General features: G+C 55.1%; 1 protein-coding gene across 5 annotated transcripts in view; it reads left to right on the top strand.

Annotated features, from left to right (window-relative positions):
* Rnf144a (ring finger protein 144A) overlaps window positions 1–19,498 on the top strand; it is a 96,097-nt gene that overhangs the window by 41,940 nt on the left and 34,659 nt on the right. The gene's annotated exons all lie outside the window — the stretch shown is intronic.

Here is a 19,498-nt window from a genome sequence, read left to right as displayed (position 1 = left end):
CTGGATTTATGGTTTGTCTTTCCTAGATCATTTCTTTCTTTCTTTTTTGGGGGGGACAGCAGGTGAACCTTTGGAATTGGAAAAATAATAAATGCTGCGCTGTCTTTGACCTGCGGCTGATCAGCCCACGGTTGCCTTGTGGGTATTTGGTTTCTGCTGTGATTCTGTTTTCTGGCCTCACTGCTCTCAGATGTCCAGGTGATAACCGTTGTGTGCCATCGGGGCCGGCAGGAAAGGCGGGCAGTGTTCTGAGGGTGGAGGTATTTTTGAGATGGGTCCCGTCCGGGGCACTTTTCACCTCAGAACGCCGACCTGGCCGGCCTTTCCTGAGTCCTGCTGTGCCCAGGGCTCCGGGAGTTGAGCTCTGGGTGTCTAAAGAGTTTGATAGGGACCCAAACCTGAGGGGTCGGTGATTGGGAGAGATGGGGTCTGCACAGGAGGGACATGATTCGTATTTTGTCTCAGGAGCCACGGGGCCTGGGAGGGGATCCCTGCAGGCTCTCGCTGGGGCTCCCTCAGGTCCAGTCTTCCCTGGGCACCTGGCTGTCCGCTCTGTCCTCCTGCCGGCTTGCTTTCAACTCCTGGGGCAGCGCCTTGTTCTCCGGAAGCCCGCTTCCTCTCGAGTGGGCATTCCTGGTGGCCACCTGGAACTAGGTGCTCGTTCCCCAGGGCACTCCCAGGCTGGGGACGGTGCCAGGGAAACGGCGTTCACTGCAGTGTCTGGTGGCTCTGGAAGTCCCTGAGGCTTACCAACCTGGCCACTCCTGCCGTGTCTTTTTACCAGCCACAGTCAGCCCGCGGAGGCAGGGTCAAGTCCTGTCCCCCGCCCAGGGCTCAGGCCCTCTGCAGGGACCGCGTCAGGGCTCGACTGGACAGGGCTCCAGGTTTAGGCCCTCAGATGCCATTTTGATCTTTGGGGCCCCTGTGTCATCGCTGAGGGGAGATGACACAACTGTAAGGGTGGTTTACAGAGACGGTGGATGAGGTGACTGTGTGAGAAGCCAGGAGGCAAGGACAGCCCGGACCTGGGCTAGAGCTGGGCCGCCCTGGGAGGAGCCGTTGGCCTCTAGAGGCCCGGCTTCCTGTGGCTCACTTTTTTTCACTTTACGAGACGTTGTTCTTTGGGTTATCCACGACAGGATGTGTCTTGACATACCTACACACGGGGAGCATGAATTTCTGTTCTGTGGCTGTACACGATGGGAGCTTCACTGGTTGTGTGTTCACATATGAACATGGGAACGTTTGTCCAATTCGTCCCACTCTCTTTCCCATTCCTGTGCCTGCTTCCTTCCCCCCATTCTCCCTTGTCCAATCCAATGAACCCTCGTTCCTCTCTCCCTGCTGCCTGTTGTGAGTCAACACCCACAAATCAGAGAAAACACTTAGAACTTTGGTTTTGGGGACTGAATTATTTCACTTAGCATGATGGTCTTCAGTTCCATCCATTTACTGGCAAATGCCATCATTTCATTCTTTTTTATGGCTGAGTAATATTCCATGTGTATATATATCCCATTTTCTTTATCTGTTCAATTAGGTCCGTCCATAGCTTAGCTGTTGTGAACTGAGCTTCTAGGAACGTTGACGTGACTGTGTAACTGTTGTACGCTGATTTTAAGTCCTTTGGGTATATGACATGGCTCATTTTTGAGGACACCTTTTCTGAAATGTGTCTTCCACGAGGAGATACTGAGGTCTAGACTGAAAGGGTTGCAGGTGACACCAAGGGCCCACAGGAGGTGTCAGCCTTTGCCACCCAAGAATGCAAGCCTGGCCTTTGGGAGCACCTGGCTGCCAGGAGCCTCAGCTGAAGCGTTGGCAGCACATTCCTATCAGCCCAGCCCTGTGCTGCCGTCCTCTGTACCTCCAAGGGCTGGCAGCACCTGGCCTGGGACAGGCTGCTCTCTGACCACGCGTGGACGTTGGTTGTGACGTGTGGATCCTCCATGGCTGGTCTTCCCAGGCCCCACCGCTGTTTCAACTTCCCTCCCTCTCAGGCCTGTCTGATGACTGGACCGTCCATGTCTGCTTAGCAGCCATCGGCCTGCACCTGCAGGTCCAGGAAGGCGAAATGGGAGTGCCCTGCGGGAAGAAGACCCACAGGCATGGCACCGGCTTCCCTCCCTCCGTCCCGCCCCGTCCTGTGTCTGGTTGTAGAACCTGGTTCCCGACTCCTCTGTGGGCCGGCACCTGCTGAGGAACTGAACTTACTAGAAGGAGCTCACTGTGGTCCCCCGTCCAGTGGCCTGAAGCCAGCAGCGCCCCAGGCACGCTCTGTCCTCCGCTGGTGCCTGTGCATCTGGAGCTGTCACTCGGGCGGCCGAGGGGACTTGGTGCCGTGCCCTCCTCGTTCGCCTGCTGACCTCTTCCGCAGCTCACGGACAGGGCTGTGAGTACCTAGTGCAGTGGCTCCACTGCGGTGGAGGGTGGAAGACCTGCCTTGCCGAGTGGCCGTGGAGAAGACAGAACACGGAGGCGGTGCCCAGCATGTCTCCCGTCTGCATCCTCATTCTTCAGAGCAGGGTGCGTGTGGTTTCCACTAAGGTGATGAGACGGTTGGGCACAGCAGGGTGTTAGTGTGCCATGCCTGTGTGTGCAGGGTCTTCACCTGGGATTGCGTGTGGACGGGTGTGTCCACAGTGTCCCTTTTCCCCACCTGCAGGCCTCCTGAGGGGATAGTCCAAGAACTGCAAGCAGCTGTGTAGGTCACAGGCTGTGCTGGGCACGGTGACCCTGGGTCTGCAAGGTAAGGAGGACCCTGCTGGGGGGTAGGGTCACAGGAGGCCTATTCTTGGTGGCACCTGCGGGAGGCTCCAGCAGGGCCCTCCTGGCCCCGGCCACCTGCTAAGCCAGGTGGAAGCCTGGCTCCCTACCCCCACCAGGCAGGGCAGTTGACTCTCTGCTACCCGATTTTAGGGAGGTCTGTGTATTCAGGCTCTTATAGAGTCTGGGGCCTGTGCCTTGGAGGGGGAGGACACGGTGTGGAGTTAACTTGGGTGGCCTTGCTGTGCCCGGGTGACTTGGTGGCACCTGTGGAGTTGATGAACAACAGTGCACTGTGGAGTGGACGGGCCCCAAGTGCATGTGGAGGTGTTGCAGGATTCCATCTTCAGGACGTCCCGGACGAGGTGTTGCCCTGGCTTTCCACGCACACAGCGAAGTGAGCAGGCCACGGACCAGTTGTTCTTGGTGTCCCTCCTTTACCCACCACAGGGTTAGGGTTTTATTTGGTGGATGGACAGACAATTTGCCTGTGTGTTTATTGGGATTTTCATTTAGTTAGCTCATAGCTTTTCAGCAGGGTGCACATGTTGGTTTCAAGAAAAATACAAGTTTAGTGTCATTCAAAAAAAAGAGCCGAAAAGTATACGTTAAAGAAAAGAATGTGTAGAGATGATTGGGGGGAAGCGGGGGACTGTGGGGATGGGAAGGACTGTAGAATGAGACAGACATTATCACCCTGTAAGCATGTATGATTACACTACTGGAGTGACTCTGCACCATGCACAGCCAGGGGAACAAGAAGTTGTGCTTCATTTGTGTACAGTGTGTCAAAATGCATCCTACTGTAAAATAAATTGATAGGAAGGAAGGAAGGAAGGAAGGAAGGAAGGAAGGAAGGAAGGAAGGAAGGAAGGAAGGAAGGGCTGGGCATGGAGGCATGGACTTATAATCCTGTGACTTGGGAGGCTGAGACAGGAGGACAGCAAGTTCAAGCCCAGCCTGGACAACTTAGCAAGACCGTGTCTTAACATCTATAATGAAGAGAGATGGAGAAGTAGCTCCGTAGTAGAGCCTTGCTGGGTGCAGACACCAAAAACAGAAACAAAATGGATAAAAGGAAAACCCAGCAAATGCTGGAACCACACAGTCACTGTTGATGGAGTTGTTCACTTAACCAAGTTGTCCTGCCCTAACCTTCCAGCCACTGTTTGCCTTATTTCCTAAGGCACACACTGAATAACAGTAGGAAAAGGTGGTGGCTAAATGAACTGTGCAAGGACCATGGTGACTATGTTGGTCAGAGAATCTCTGGAGTATTTTAAGGTTGAGTTATTTTTCAAATCTTGGCTATTTTCTAACCTTCCAGCTAGGATGGAGAAATTAAAAACAACAACCACTGAAGACTGAACTGTCCCGCAGGTGTAACCACTGTGTCTCCCCTGAACCTGGAAAATTGTCCCTGAGGTTTGTTTGGCGAGCTGGATAAATTGCCAGTGGAGAAATCCCAGTCCTTGGTGTCCGAAGCGTCCCACTGTCCGGAGCGTCTTTTAAGGTGAAGATTAATAGGTGGAGCTGAATTCCTTTCTCTGGCCACCCCACCCTTGTGTGTTTGAAGTGCAGTAAATGTTGGTGGGCGAGACCTGATCTGGAGGCTGTTTTGCTTTGCGGTGGGCTAGAGAATTCAGCTTTGTTTGTCAGAAGGACAATGCGGTGGGCTAGAGAATTCAGCTTTGTTTGTCAGCGGCCTATGAGCTGGGCGGGAAGCGAGTCTTGAGGGCAGGTGCGTGGCTTCTGCAAAGCTCTGCTGCGGGTGGGCGGAGGCAGGGGGCTCTGCTTGTCCGTCCTGGGCGTTTCTGCCTGGCGGCCCTCCCGTCCTCTGAGCAGCACAGTCCCGCCCTGCGCAGACCCCTGTCCTGGCAGACTGGCTTTCTTGTCCCCTCCCACACAGGCTCGCGGCCACCCCTGAGGGCCAAGACCTCCCGCCACAGGCTGCCCTGGCAGTTCTCTGCTGCTTCTCTCCCATCCCAGTCCCTCCCTGAATCCAGGTCCTCGTCAGTTCACACCCCTCACTGTCTATGTAGGTCCTGGTCCCTCCAACGAGAGTCGAAGTCATCAGACAAGTCGCTACAGCTCGAGCTGTGAAGTGGTGTGTGACACGTGGCCCCTCCTGTGCAGAGCGGGGGCTGCTCTGTCCTCTTCCTGACCGCCCCCCGGGGCGTGTGGCAGTCACAGCACGGGGAAGGAGGACACTGAGGTCTGGTGGGGTCTCCTGTGGCCCGCTGGGTGTGCCTGCCCCTCAGCGCCCAGGGCCCAGCAGTGCAGAGAGCCCTGTGGCTGGAGGGAAGCCTGGGGGACATTTGGCAGGTCAGTATCCCAGGTCCGTGCCTCTCAGAGGAGGTGACAAGAGACAGACTGTGACTGTGGCTTCCCAGGCTCCCTGGCGCTCTGCAGCCTCCACCACGGAGGTGACTGTGGGGGTGGACCCTGGTCTTTCCTTGCGGTGGCCTTTCCCAGGACACTCCCAGCAAGTCACCGGCACAGGAATCCTGTCTCTGGGTCTGGTGTGTGGAGCCAGGTTGAGGACCGTCCGCAGACCTCTGTGCTCCCAGCTGCACACGAGGGCACTCCCAAGGGCTGGCTGGGGACCAGATGAATTAAAGGGTAGGCGCGTCCCTTGAAGCTGGGAGCACTGACCCACTGGACTCCGGGACTCCTTCCTTGGAGGACTCCCGTTAGCATTTCACAGCGCACGGGGGCTTCCGGGCTGCGGGTCTCTAGTTGATGTCTGTGGCAGGAGGACAGGGCCTCTCTCAGGACTCTCAATGCTGCGACCATGGGACACTGGTTTTTGACTATCCTCTCGCACTGTGGCTGCTTCTCCTGGTGTTGCGCAAAGACAGCGAGGCTGGGGCACCCGGGCCTCGTGCAGTGGCCATCCCACCTGGCCAGCCCTTAGTCGAGCTCCATCCCTCTCAGGGCCACCTCTTTGGGGGCTAAAGAGGTTCGGTCTAGAACCTTCTGACTTTCCTTATTTGCTTTAGAAAACACAGCTTGAGAATATCCTGGAATCTGTGGGCAGAGCCTTTCCATGGGTCTGGGTGAAGGAGGGCAGGGAATGCTCGGGACTCGGAGCAAACCCGTGGTGCTCACCGCCCGGCAGACTGCGGGTGGCCACGCCTTCCCTCTGCACCAGCTGCAGGCTGGGCCACTTGCTCCTCTGCAGGGACTCCCTGGTGGCCTGGTGCTCACTGTCCTTCCCACAGCCTCCTCTCCAATTTTTGAACCCAACCTATTGCCTCCAAATCATAATCTCTACAAAATTTAGTGCACAAAATTAATTGCAAAAATTAAAAGTGGATCTTGTAGGACACAAGCTTTGTGCACCCATCACGCTCACTGTTGGCTCTCGCTAACCTGCATTCCTGAACATCTCCCTCCCTTTTTGTGATCCTTCCTGTATAGAAGGCGCTGCAGGTGCCCGTGGAGCCTCTGGACAGTCTGGGGAAGCAGAAGTGCTCCTGCCGGGCTCCCTGTGCTCTGTGTTCACATCTCTGCTGCCTCTTTGCCTTGTCCCTGTTGCAGAAGCTGCAGTGGCTGGACATCAGCCTCTCAGGAAGCTTCACAGGCCCTCCAGGGACAGGAGTGCAGTGTCCCCTCCTGGGGCCCAGCCTCTGGACGCTTGCCCCATGTTATACTGCTCCCTTGTCTGGGTTCTCGAGACGGGCCAATATCTTTGGCTCTGTGAGACCTGGTGGGTGGAGAGGGGCAGGGTGGGGTCCCAGTGTCCAGCCTTTCTGTATGTTGTTCCCATCTTGCTCATCCTGTGCCAGGCTCAGGGATGCTCAGGGCTCCTGTGTGGGGTGGCCTGAGCAGCAGTGTGTAACCGACCAAGTGCCTGGGCAGGGTCTGAAGACAGCGAGATGGACTTTCAGGATGAGTGGGAGACGTTCCCAGCCCTGCTGTCCAGCAGACCTCTTGCCCTCTGCACATTTCGGCAGGGCACAAGCCTGTGGGACTGGACTGCAGCTTGCTGAACAGCAGGGTCACATGTTCCAGAAACAAAGAACCCTGGTGTCTCCGTGTGGTGGGGTGGCCACCAGGCTGACCTGGGAATTGGAGTCCTGCCTCCTAATAGGTTTCTGCTGTTTGACTCTGACCCTGGGTAAACTTAAAAATGTGGTTTGGAGAGCGGGGTGCCTGGGGTGCTCCCAGCTCTGACCGACTTTGGTGTGGGTGTGGATTGAGCTCCAACTCCCCACTTATCTTTCCTGCCCTCTGCCTTTCTGTAGGACCTGGAATGCTCTCCCCTGGAGGACAATAAGAAAGATTTCCTGTCCGGTCATTTTGACGTCCATGTGGCTTTCTCTCTGGTCTTTCCCGCTGGTTTAAACAAGGGAGAGTCTGTGGCCATTCATGAGCAGAGGCCTTGAAGGAGGAGACTGCCCACAGTCTCAGCCACGTAGCTGCGGAAGGCAGGGCACCTGGGCACAGCCATGCTGCAGAGACCAGCAAAAGCGCACGCAAAGTGGGCTCTGACTTTCCCGGCCCACCTCCTCTTCCCTTCCTCGTCCCCACTCACAGTGGGACTTTAGGCACAGGCTCCCGGGGCAGGGCCCTCCTGCAGCAGGACGGAGTGGGTCTGAACTGCTGGAGCCTCCTCCTGTACCTGTCAGAAGGTGGGAGAAACCTCCCAGCTGCAGAGCGGTTATGTAACTTCCCGTGTTCACCCTGCGGACGCTCTTGAACTGCACATGAATCTGAATATTTGGAACCTAGTTTTCCTTTCTAGAGCAACTTTCCAGGTGGGTGGGACTGAACGGAAGTAGCCCCAGGTGGCTCGTTCTGTGGGCTAATTGCTGTTTCTTGGGGTGGAAATGTGGCCCTGGAAGAGTCCCCTTGGCCACCCCGCTGTGGCCTCCTCTCTTCCTGGCCTCCAGCATATGAACTGTCTTACCTTAGGTTTGGCCATTGGCCACCCATGTTTCTTAGGACCACAGTTAACAAGGCAGCCACCTGTGTCTTGGTTGTGTCCCGACCAAGGCTGGACACTGTGTGTGCTGATAGGGACAAGGGATAGCCTTCTGTTCCTGGGCACGTGCAGGTCTCGACTCTCAGAGGGAAATGTCCTACAAACGTGGACATCTGGCAAAGCCCATCAGTGAGAAGGCTGATGGGGTGAGTTGTGGCTCGACAGGTGTGAGTCCTCTAACGATGGCAGTGTAGTGACCACAGCAACAGCAGCAGCATTACCAAGATGCCCAGGCGACGGTAGAAGTTGGGATGTACAGCTGGATTGCTTCGGCTTGGAACTAGGCTGTGACATTTACTAATTTCGTGACACTAATTGTGCCTCCATATTACCATAAAATGGGCATAAAGCTTCCTTGTCCATCTTGCTGAGAGGACTACATGGGGCAGTGTGCATCCAGGACAGCTTAAGACAGTCGAGCGAGCTGTGGTTACCAGGCGACATGCCACAGCTGTGGCTGGGTGGCTGAGTTGGGATTCAGACCTGGTGGCCCTGATCCTTTCCAGTACAGGATGTCCTCTATGACACTGGGCTCAGGCTCTGTGGATAAAGTGACTTGGGCCCTTGTCCCATGATTGCCACCTGTTTGTCATAGACAAGTTGGGGTAATTTTATTGCACTTTTCTCTGTTTCTTCTGTGTGAACGGCACCAGAAGGTCATCAAATTGTCATCAAGCCAAAAGATGAAATGCTTTTGTCAGGTGGCCCAGAGAGCAGGCTCTTCCCGTCACCTGACAGTTCCAGGCTGGGAGTCCCTGCAGAGCTGCCCTGGCAGAGAGGCGGGGAAGGACCACACTGGGAAGTTCCTTCGCGGCAGGCTGAAGCTCTGGGCGTGGGAGTAGAATTGTAACACCTCTTTGTCACTGTACTCAACACTGTTCAGAGGTGGGAAAAATAAGATTCTCACCACCACAGAAAGCCGTCTCTGCCCCCAGGTCAGCCTGTGGTCTGGGGGCCAAAGTGTTTTGCTGGAGCCCAGCCTTGCCGTTGGTTCTCTCGCTATCTCTGGTGGCTCAGTCGGAGTGGGTGGTGGCGACACAGACCCCGTGGCCCACAGAGACTGACACATTTACCTCCTGGCCCTTACAGAGAAAGTTTCCTGGGCTTCAGGCAGCACAGTATTCCCTGTACAAGGACGAGCGTGGGCCTCAGGATCGAGGGGTGCGGTCCCTGTTGGGGCGGTGGCTGGTGCTCACTATTTGGTCTTGGATCCGTCCTGTGCCAGCTGCAGCTCAGTTGGAAGGTGGGGAGGGAAGCTGGCTGATTCCTGCTCACCAGCAGCGACGGGCAGGGTGGAGCTCTTCAGGAGGACTGGCCGCTGGGCACTGGCCTCGTGTTGTTAAGAAGCACATGGCTCCTGCGTGGCACTCCCAGTATCGCTGCAGAGCGTGATCATGCAGAGGATTGTGGGTAAGTAGCTAGAGCCACCCTGTCCAGTCCAGGCCCTGTCTCCACCACACAGGGCTCTGTGGCATCAGCAAACTCAGTTTTCTTCTCTCTGGGGGGTGACAACGCCCACCTCACCAGCTCTATGGGATGAAGGGCTGGGGTTGGCACCGTAGTCCTGCGGGTATGCTGCCCATTGTCTTTCCTGCTTCCTGTTGGCGTTAACATTGCTTCCTTTCCCCTTGTGGGAAGAACAAACGCATTGGATGGCTGGCACCTGGCTCTCTTGCTCCCTGATCTGACAGACGCCTGCCTAACTCCTCAGCTCTGACAGGCGGATGAGTCAAGGATATCACACCTTTTGACAATAAAATAAATTTCAGGTTTTAAATTAGGAAGAGACTCATTGGAGAACAGATATACCCTGACATTTTTGGAACTCAGCTCAGGGAAGAAAACGTGTATCAAAATATCATCTGGGACTTTCTCCATAATTTATAGGATACTAAAATACATTTCCTAACTTCGAGCCGGCAAGTGGAGTCCGGAATGAGCAGGCATGATTCCTCGGCATGAGAGAGACCAGAAGAGGAGCCAGAGCGTCGGTCTATTCTAAATTATCATAATGGCATTCATGTTTATTAAAATCTTTGTGATTTCTAAAAATCCATAACGTTTATGGCTGAAGTCATTTGAAGTTTGTCCTGAGAATGTGGTGACATCTGTGTCCATCCTTTCTTGCCCTGCCCAGGTCTCCCCAGCCCATTAGGTGGCAGTTGTCATTAGAATCCCCGGGTTCCCCATGTGAGTGCAGGCGCACGCAGGCGCAGGGATGTGAGCGCCCTCTGCTCCTTGGACATGAGGAGGCTGAGCCCTGGAGACTGGGGGCCCTTCATTCTTCCTGTAGAGCTGGTCCCTGCTGCAAGCCATCCTGGTGTGTTTCAATAACCCCCTGCGTGGGCTGGTTCCAGCCTCTCTGTGGTGCCCTAAGCACCACCACAGCTGCCTGCCTGTGTTGGCCGCGGGGGATCATCAGGTCAGCCAGGGAAAGGCAAGGTTTTGCAATTCGCTGGCACATCCCTGTTTCCCATTTGCAGGGCTTTGCGCTCCAGCCGGGAGGTGTGCTGGTGGCTCCAGCCAGGGCCTCATGGACAGAAGGCTCTGCCAGACGGATTGAGTGTTTGCACATTTGTTCTTAGTGAGCAGCATCTGGATGTAGTGAAATCTGCAATCCTCTTAAGAGTGCATACACTTGGGGTCATTTTTTTTCTTTATCAGGAACCCCTGTCTCGTCCTTTGATCATTTTCGTTAAGTTGTTGCTTCTTCATCTACTGATTTCTGAAGGTTTTGTATATTAAGGAGACATTTTGTCTGTGATAAGTTTTGCAGATTTTGCATTTTTATTCATGTTGACTTTCCTGGGCTTTGTGGTTTCTGAAGTGTATAGCTAGAAAGGCATGTTCGAGGAAGAAAAGCAACCCTCAGTCTAAAGTGTCTTCATGTGTCTCCCTGCGTCGGCAGTGACCCCATCATGAGCACGTGGCTCTTCTGCTCACCCTCCAGCTACCAGCACCACTTCCTGAAGGCCCTGGTTAGAACTGCAGAGTGTTCTTCCTTCCACACACAGGCTCCCATTTTTCTGTTTTGACTGGTCGGATATCCCTTTTGAATTAAGATACTGATGCACTTCCAAATTCCTGATATTGGAAGAGCTGCAACGAGCATCTTGATGCCCCACATTTTTGTTCCACTTCCAGAAACTGGGCTACTGGATCGAGGTATTTGACACTTTAAAATGCGCCAGCAGGGCTGCAAGTTGCCTCTCAAGACGGTCCGTGGCGTCATCAGCCACGTTTGTTTACTAGTTCCTCCAGGACCGTAACCAAGCTGTCACAGTTTTTACAATGTGCTACTGAGTTTACAGGAGGAAAACGAGCCCCGTCATTCTGCCCACCAGTAAATGAAAGTGCAGAGAGGAACCCAGGAGCAGAGCCAAGATTGCAGAGCTGGCCCAGGGCGGGCCTCGGCCAGGAGCCAGGCCTGCCCCATCTCAGGAAGGGGGGCTGGCTCCTTTCCACACGAGTGCAACCCGCCCACGTGCAGGTGACTGGACAATGTCCTTCTGAAAATTTCAACATAAAATTTATTGGGCCCAAATCAACACTGAACATCAGTGGTCCTTGTTTAACAAGCATTTTTATTTTGCTGCCGAGAAAATCACACCTCATTGCTGCCACTTATCAAGTCATCCACTCAGTAAATATTTACTGTCCACGTGGCCCATTGTTCCTTGTAGTTAAAGCTACAGGGCCCTCCATACTCCCTAGGAAGCCTCTCCCTGGCCCAGGAAGTGACTTCTAGCACTGCGGCCAGGTTTTCCCCACGTGGTAAGTTTTGGAGTGTCACTGAAACTTTTCTGATGGCTATTTTATGGAGCGCACGTTCTGTATTGGCACTGGCATAAATTCTTGGGCTACAGTGGTCAACAAAACAAGCCAAAGTCACTGCCCTCCTGGATGTCCAATTCTGGAGAGAGAAGCGGGTTAACAGGAGGGAAGCCAAGCGCTAGACCGCGAGGGTGGTCAGTGCTGGGTGGGATTTGCGTTGACTGTGCACCGTGGGGAGGCACGGACTGTTCCCAGGGAGCTAGAGACTGATGAGACCTTGGCATGCCAGGTGTGTGGTCAGCGGGAGCCCCAGGAGACTGCACCGGCCTTCGCCCCTCCTCCTCCTGACACAAGGCTCAACAGGCCAGGGGAGGGCGAGGAGGCCCGTGGCCCTCTGTGGCCCTGGGGAGCAGGGATCTGCATCTTTGCCCAACCTCGGGAGCCTCATAGCTGGCCTCTGTGGCAGCGCCCTGTGACAGACTGGGGTGAGGAGACGTTGGTTGGACAGAGTGGGCTTGTTATTTTTGATGCTGTGATTTCGTATTAATGATTCTCGAGTGACTGAGGAGCACCTGGTCCCATTAGACCCATTAGGTCCCATCTTCAGCAACTGTGCCCTCTCCCCAGGCCGCTGTCTGCAAGCACAGGGACCCCTGACAAGGTCCTCGGGGTGCGGACCCGGCGTGGAGCGGGGCTGGAAATAAGCAAGCTTTCTAGTCTCGGGATCTCATGGGTCTTCCCAGACAAGTGCTTCTCCCCTTGAAGACTGTTCCCAGTCCTCATCGGGGTTTTCCTGGGAATAATTGGAAGTTTTCATCTCTGTTTTCCTCCAGGAAGGGTTGCGTCAGTTCATCTGACGAGGCTCAGTTCCCCCCAGCGGGGCTCCGCACAAAGCTTCGTGCCCAGGACGCTCAGGCTGCTTCTGCAGTCTGAGCCCCGATGCTCTTGGTCTGGGCTCTTCCTCTCTTTTTGTGAATGTCCTCTTGAAATTCAGGCTCTGTTTCTGCACCTGCAGGGGTCGTTGCCACCATGTCAGAACTCATTTTGAGTAAGTTTTGGGGTTTGCTGTTCTGCCTAGTGGATTTTCAGTGTCATTCCCAGAAAAATGGAGAGTGGGGGCGTCTTGCATTCTGGGAAAAGAGGACAGGAAGGGGCTTGCAGTATAGCTGTGGCTGCAGTCTCTCCATCTCATGAATCCCTCTGCTGTGGGGTCCCCTTACCAGGGTGGGGGCCTTGGGTGGGAGCCCTCCTGAGTGCTCGCTGGAATAGAGAGAGGTGGGGCTCAGGAGTGTTGTAAAGAGGCTGTCTCTGCTGAGCTGTGAGAGCTGTGGCAGATCCAACCTCTGCCTTCGGGCTTCAGTGCTGACCGAGGATGTGGTGATGGTGCCTCTTCTCGCAGGTGGGAGACACGCATGTGAGATGGCAGGTGTCCCCGGTGTTAGGACAGACATTGGCTGACACTGGCCAGGAAAGACAGCAGAGGGCTTCTGTATAAGTGTGGTGGGGAATGCTGAGCTCCAGGTTTATTTCTGCATTATTTCTGTAATGACCTGTTCCTTACCTTCTTAAGCCAAAGGCCTTATTGAACACCTGGTGGACTCCCTAATGCAAAAGATTTTCTTCTTATGTGTAAAAGTCACAAGAAATGCTCACTCTTTCTCAGAGGGCAACTTCCTATGATTCTGAAGGTGAAAGGGACATGTTAGCAATTGTTCCTTTGTGTGGGGAACAGGTGTTACTGCTCATCAATGAGCTTTCCTGAGCTCCACGCAGCCTGGAGCAGGGGACATGCTCCCTGGAGCTTGGTGGGTGTCCAGGGGCATTGGGCTCCAAATCCCAGACTTGCTGCTTGTGATCTTGGGATTTTGGGTGATTTGTTTAGCATCCTTCTTAAACCTTAGTTCTTAATCTGTTGAATGAAGATGATTGGATTGACTTTCCCTCTCCCTGGTGTTGACGAAATTGCAGAATATAAAGTGGAAGGCAGACTCACTGCAGCTAATCCCAAGTGTATCCCAAGAGGCTGGGAAGCATAATGGTCAGAAAGTAGGTGTCTGGGTCCCCTCCTGTTGCCAGCTGCAGGGGTCCTGGCATCCCCTCTGCTGGGCTCCACAGAGAGGAGGAGCCAGCCTCTTCCCTCCAAGGAAGCGGGCACTGCCCACTAGAGCCTAGTAAGAGCCTAGGGTTTCCCTGACCTAGTTAACTAGGCAGCAGTGGGAAGAGCAAGGTACAGCAGTCTTCTTCTCTGAACAGGTTTTTAAGCAGTCGGCCCATGATACTGCCTCCCTGGCGGAGTTGGCACTTTTGAGAAGGAAGAAGAGGTGCCCTGGTGGCTCTGGAGTGAACAGGAGGGACAGGACGACTGCAGCGGTGGCTGTTTTAAAGAGAGGATCAGAGGGTTGGGAGAGGGGGTCATTTAATGGGGAGTAGCCAACGTGATTTGGGAAACGTAAGAATTGGTGGCATTAACACCTCATCAGCTCTGCAGAAGTGGCTGGGGGATTCTCAGGCAGATTGTGCTTGTCTATATAAAGGAGGGCCTTTCACAGTTCTCAGACCTTTACTTCACTGGAAAAGGGTCGAGGCTCCTGACACTTCTGCCCAGCTCTGGCGCCAGTGGGTCATAAAACTAAGTGATTAAAGGTCCACTCAGCCTCTGTTCAGGGGTGGACAGGAGAGTGTGGAAATGGCTAGAAAAGAGACTTGCCCTGAAGGGGCTCCTTGTCCAGGTCAGGGAGCCGGGAGTGTCCTGTTGTGGTGTGCTCAGATGCTCCTGAACCAGCTCTGGACACTGGAGTTGATGGACGCAGCTTGCCAGGCGGACTGGACATTGGCCTTGTTTGTGCCCACTGTGGGCTGCATGGCAGGCTCCAAGTGGGATTTCAAGACCCCAGTTTTCTTTTTCTGTAAGAAGTCTCCTGGGAGCTCCGTGCCTGTGCCTCAGGCTGTCCTCTTTCTAGAACAGTCCCTGGGGGGCAGGGTCTGCGTGCACTTGGTGTGAGAGGGGAAGGTGCAGACTGTGGCAGAGGCAGAGAGGAGCCCCAGCCGCCAGCTCCTCTTCCCAGCAGCTCAGATTCCTCAGGCGCATTGTTATGCAAATACTGGGCCATTTTCCGGATGCAGGTGGCTCCCTTCCTGTCCTTGGCCCTGACCTCTGACCCACTCTCCTGGAGGATTTCTGGGGGATTTCCTGACTGTGCAAGCTTTGTCAGGAGTGCTCCCCTGGGCCCTGTGCAGCCTCCCTGATGGAGGCCAGACTGGGGGTTGGCAACTTCTGTGAAGGGCAGGAAGGTGGACAGTGTAGGCCCCCATGGCCTCCGAGTGAGTCTTTGTTTGCTTGTGACTTGTTTGTTTCATAATCTTTAAAATGTAAAAAAGAAAAAAAAAACAATTCTTGACTTTCAGGCTGTACCCCCCCGTCTGCCCCGCACCCCCCCAAAAAAAGCCTGGCTCAGGCTTGAGTCTCTGCTGCTGGGGTGCGGGGCCCCGTGGAGCCAGCACCTGCAGAGGCCCTCAGGGGCCTTGAGGGCAGGTGGGGGTGCTGAGAATCCGACCCCTGCCCTCTGCTAATGGAGATTAGGGGTGGGAAGCCCCAGAGCCCCTCGAAGCCCCCTGCCCGTCTCCCAGCCCAGCCCCACCTGGCCAGCGGGTTCTAGCTGCTCTTCTTTCAAAGTATATGTAGAAGGTACCTTCCTGCCACAGCCGCGTTGGTCATTGTGCCGCGAAGGACACATCCTCTGGTCTCCTGTGTGAACTGTCACTGTGTCGGCTGCCCCTGGAGGAAGGGCGCCCAGGACCCTCTCTGGCCCCTGCCTGGCCCTGCTGACGTTTTCTGCTGAGCACACGTGGCCAGCTCGCAAAGCCGTGTCTCTTTCTGGTTGTCTTATTTATTTTCGGTCCCCCCAGTTCCTGGAAGGAGGTACCTGACTCTTCTGTTCTCTGTCGCCTCTTCATGCAGCTAGAGCAGCACCAAGCCATGGTTCTGTCCATGGGAGACTGAAAAGAGGCCTCAGCTGCGGCCTGTGTGGACTCAGTGGCCTGCACCTTCCGCTGCGGCCTGAGTGAACTCAGTGCCACCTCTCACTTCCCTCAGGCCTTCCTTTGGGGTTTTGATTTGGTCCCGATTGTCCACGTGTGTGGGGTCCCAGTGATGTTTTCAGCATGGGCATGGTGTGGGGGTCAGGCAGGGCAAGCACTGATGTCCTCAGACCTTGCCATTTCCCGGGGTGAGGTGCTGTGTTCCTCTTCACAACCGTGATGTACACAGGGAAATTTGGAGCATAAAGCCACGTGTGTGGGGTGGCCTTGCGGATCCCAGTGTCCCCAACCTCTGGAACTTGGCTGGTCCTGACCTGGCCTGGAGCCAAGGCAGGCTTGGCTTGCCCTGTCACGCAGCGCCCTGCCCTGTACTCCTGGAGCCCCTCCTGCTGGGCCGCGGGAGCCTTCCCAGGGCTCTCTCTCTTGTACTGGAAGGTGGACAGGCTGTGTCCCCCCTGGGGTTGGTGTCCAGCCTCTGTTTTCCATGTCTCCATTCTCTCCTCCGTTCCCTGTCCAGCAGTGGAGAAGCAAAGACCACCACAAAGTAAGCTCCATGTGGGAACTTTCAACCCCCTGTCCCAGGGGATCCGCTATGAGAGTCCCAAGTTTGACTTCACCTTCTGGCGGGAGGGAGGCCCACCTGAAAGTGAGGTCTGCAGCCAACATTGACCAAAGACGGGCTCCAGCCACTCTCTGGGCTGCTCCGAGCCGATTCCTGGCTATTTGTGGGTTGTGACCATCAAGGGAGGCTGCCCTGTGGGGGGCTACCCCGCCCTGCCGGCTTTTGTAGTCCCGAGGCTGTAACAGTGTGTAGAACTTTCTAGAAGCCCAATGCCTGTTCCTGGGATGCTCACAGTGGTCAGAGGAAGACTTGGGGCAGGCAGTGTGGGAATGCAGTGGAAGGGGATTGCAGTGGAAAGGGATTGCAGGAGGGTCTGCCGAAGCTCTGATGACCCCACCAAAGCTCTGATGACCTCTGATGACCACTGGTGTGTGGTATCATGACACTGGTCTGCCTTGAGGGTTTCAGCGTCAGGAAGCACATTCTGTCCTTGTCACTTCTTCACTTTAGTATCCCTTCCCCTGTCTCTGGAGCTAAGTCACATGATTTCAGACCAGCAAGAGGAGCCAGGGCGTCAGGGTTAGAGGTCAGTGCTTCAAGGAATCTGGAAGCAGGCTCTCCAGCCAGCCCCCTGGATGCAGACGAGGCTACAGGCTCCACAGCACAGTGAGGCCTCAGGGTCCCCTGGTCATCCATCCCAGGGCTGAGTCTCCAGAGAGCCCTCTCTCCAACTAGACTTGCCCCTGCTACTCTGTGGCCTGCATATGCCTGTTCCATTAGCTCAGGGGACAGACAAGCTGCAAACCCAAGAATTCCCCAGGCTCATGGCCCTGGCAGCAGAAGGACACAGCCCTCACACCCTAGCTGAGTGGGCCAGAGGCCCATCTTGGCCATCCACAGCGGCCACTGGAAGGAGCTAATGAACTGCAGACAGAGGGTGAGCCACTGCGGCACCCACCTGTGGTGGTTCACATCAGGCCACTTCAGAGCCTTCACCATGACCCCTGCAGTGCACACCTATCACCTGCCCTTATCTGATGACAAAACAAAAGTGACAGTGTGAGAGACAGAAGTGGGGTGGGGGTAGGGGCGGGTTTGGGCAGCTTGTTAGCAAATCCCTAAGCTACCTGGAGGAAGGCAGTTCTCTCTGAAAGGGAGAAGGAGCCAAAGAGCATTTTATGGCTGGATGTTTGATTTTAAAGCATCGCTCTCAGTCCTGAGTGTAATGCTGATCTGGGCACATAAACCGGAGCTGAATAACAGGCCCTTTGTGTCTTGCGCTGCATTTCATTCCTGGACGGGTCAGAGGCATCATCTGGGCCCCTCTGTGGGAAGCAGGCCTGAGAGATGAAGCTCCTGGGGCGTTTCAAGCTCCTGTGTGACGGGTGTGACGAGCACTCTGGGAAGGGTGGCTTGTGGGTTCTGTCCTGCAAGGGCGACCTCACCCCAGGAGCGGCAGAGGTTCCCCAGGCCCAGCAGTGGCAGGAGGGACGCTTGCCAAGCCATGTACAGCTCTGCTGAGGCCCGAGGGGAGGCTCAGACCCAGCCTTGGCCACTGCTGGCCATTTCTCAAAGCCGCTTAGATCAGGATTTCTGTCCAGAGCCAGGGTGTCCCTCTGGAGATGCTTCCTGGGCAGCAGCAGGAGTCCGGGAGCCAGAGGCCCAGAGCCTGGCCTGCTCTCCCTCTGGGCCCTAGCTGAGGGAAGGTGCCGGGGAGTGGGGGAGGCCCACAGGAAAGGCCGTGGTCCCTGGTTCTGTGTGAGCAGACATCCGCCCACTTCAGTGTCCAGTCGGACGCCGCCCTCTGCCTTGCCCTGCAGGCTGACCTGGCCCCTCACTAGGGAGGTTTATGCTAAAGGCCCACATCCTCACAGCCCCTGCTTAACTCCAGGACCGTGTCCTTTCCTCCAGTGTCTCTGTCACCATCTGGCCCCGTGCAGAAAGCGCAGTGTAGGCAGGTGGCTCCTGTCCTGGTCCCGGCTCCCCCGAGAGCCTGAGTTTCGGGGAGCCCACACCGTGCGATGTCTGAGAACGGGCGTCCCTTCTTCCTCCTACAGAACCTTCGTGAGCTACCCTCCCTGAGAAACGGTTCATGGCCCAGTTGGGCCTACTGTGATCCTTCTGGGCCTAAATCAGCCCTAAGTCCAGTGGTTAAAACAGAGTCCTGGGCCGCGGATGTGGCTCAAGCTCACCTGGCATGCCCCGGGCTCTGGGTTCAAACCTCAGCACCACATTAAAAAAAAGTAAAATAAAGATGTTGTGTCCACTGAAAACTAAAAAGTAAATATTAAAAATTCTCTCTCTCTCTCTCTCTCTCTCTCTCTCTCTCAAAACAAAACAAAACAAAACAGAAAACCCAGAGTCCTGTGCTGCACGTAGGTTTTCCTGCCAGCTGCGGCAGTGCAGGTTGGGGACAGACAGGTTTCAGGTGTTGTGCCTTCCTGTTCAGGCTGCACTCCACTGGCTTACTGGCAAAGTTCTTCTTTTTAAATAACCTTTTCCTTTGGGCAGTTTAGACCTAGACTGATAGACTTGGCTTTAGAAAGCCTCCTGGGCAGGCCAGAGCCTGTTGCAGGGGCCTCCTCTGCTCCCCTTCGCATCTGTCCAGTGTCAGGATCCCGGAGCCAGCGCTGATGTGTCAGGTCCCCGCTCAGAGGGTCATCCGCCTGCATGGACATTTATGTCACCCAGTTCCCTGTTCTGCCCCAGGATCCCACATTTGACTGAGGGTCACATCTCTGCAGGCTTCTCTGGGCCTGAGAGTTTCTCCTTCGTTTTTGGAACCTTGGAGGTTCTGAGGGTGTTGGCCAGGTGTTTTGTAGAATTGGATGTATTTGATATCATGGTTTGGGGTGATGGTTGGTAGTGTCCCCATCATGTCTACCAGGGCCCTCTGTGCTGCTGACCATGGCCACCCCACTGAGGCTGTGGGCCCGAGCATCCCTGCTGCAGCGTCACCAGAAGTCCTTCCCGGCGGTCCCTGTGTGTAGCCCACCTGAAGGTATTCGGGAGGCTGTGGGGGGAGGGTTGGCTGCCCCAGCTGTGGGGAAATTTTCCACATGGGAAGAGTCCTTTAGTTTAGTTATTTATTTATTCAGTCATTTATTTTTGGCCTCCTGGATATTTGCTTTGTGTTCTAGGTTGGAACGCGTGCTACTGTGTTGCTTAGAGTTTTTCAGCATTAGCCACTGGGAACTCGCTCAATTGGCCCCTGCGATGCTCTGACATAGCATCAATGTGTGGGAGCTTGTTTATTCTGAGCACTGTCTGGCTTTCTGGCACCACAGGGTGTTCCGAGCTCAACCAGAGTGTTTCTTACCCTAGTGCTAGAACCCACCTTGTATCCACCTCACCCTGGTTCTCTAGGT

This window comes from Ictidomys tridecemlineatus, chromosome 12 (genome assembly GCF_052094955.1).
Source record: "Ictidomys tridecemlineatus isolate mIctTri1 chromosome 12, mIctTri1.hap1, whole genome shotgun sequence".
Classification (NCBI taxonomy): Eukaryota; Metazoa; Chordata; class Mammalia; order Rodentia; family Sciuridae; genus Ictidomys; species Ictidomys tridecemlineatus.
This window is presented reverse-complemented; position numbering and strand designations above follow the sequence as displayed.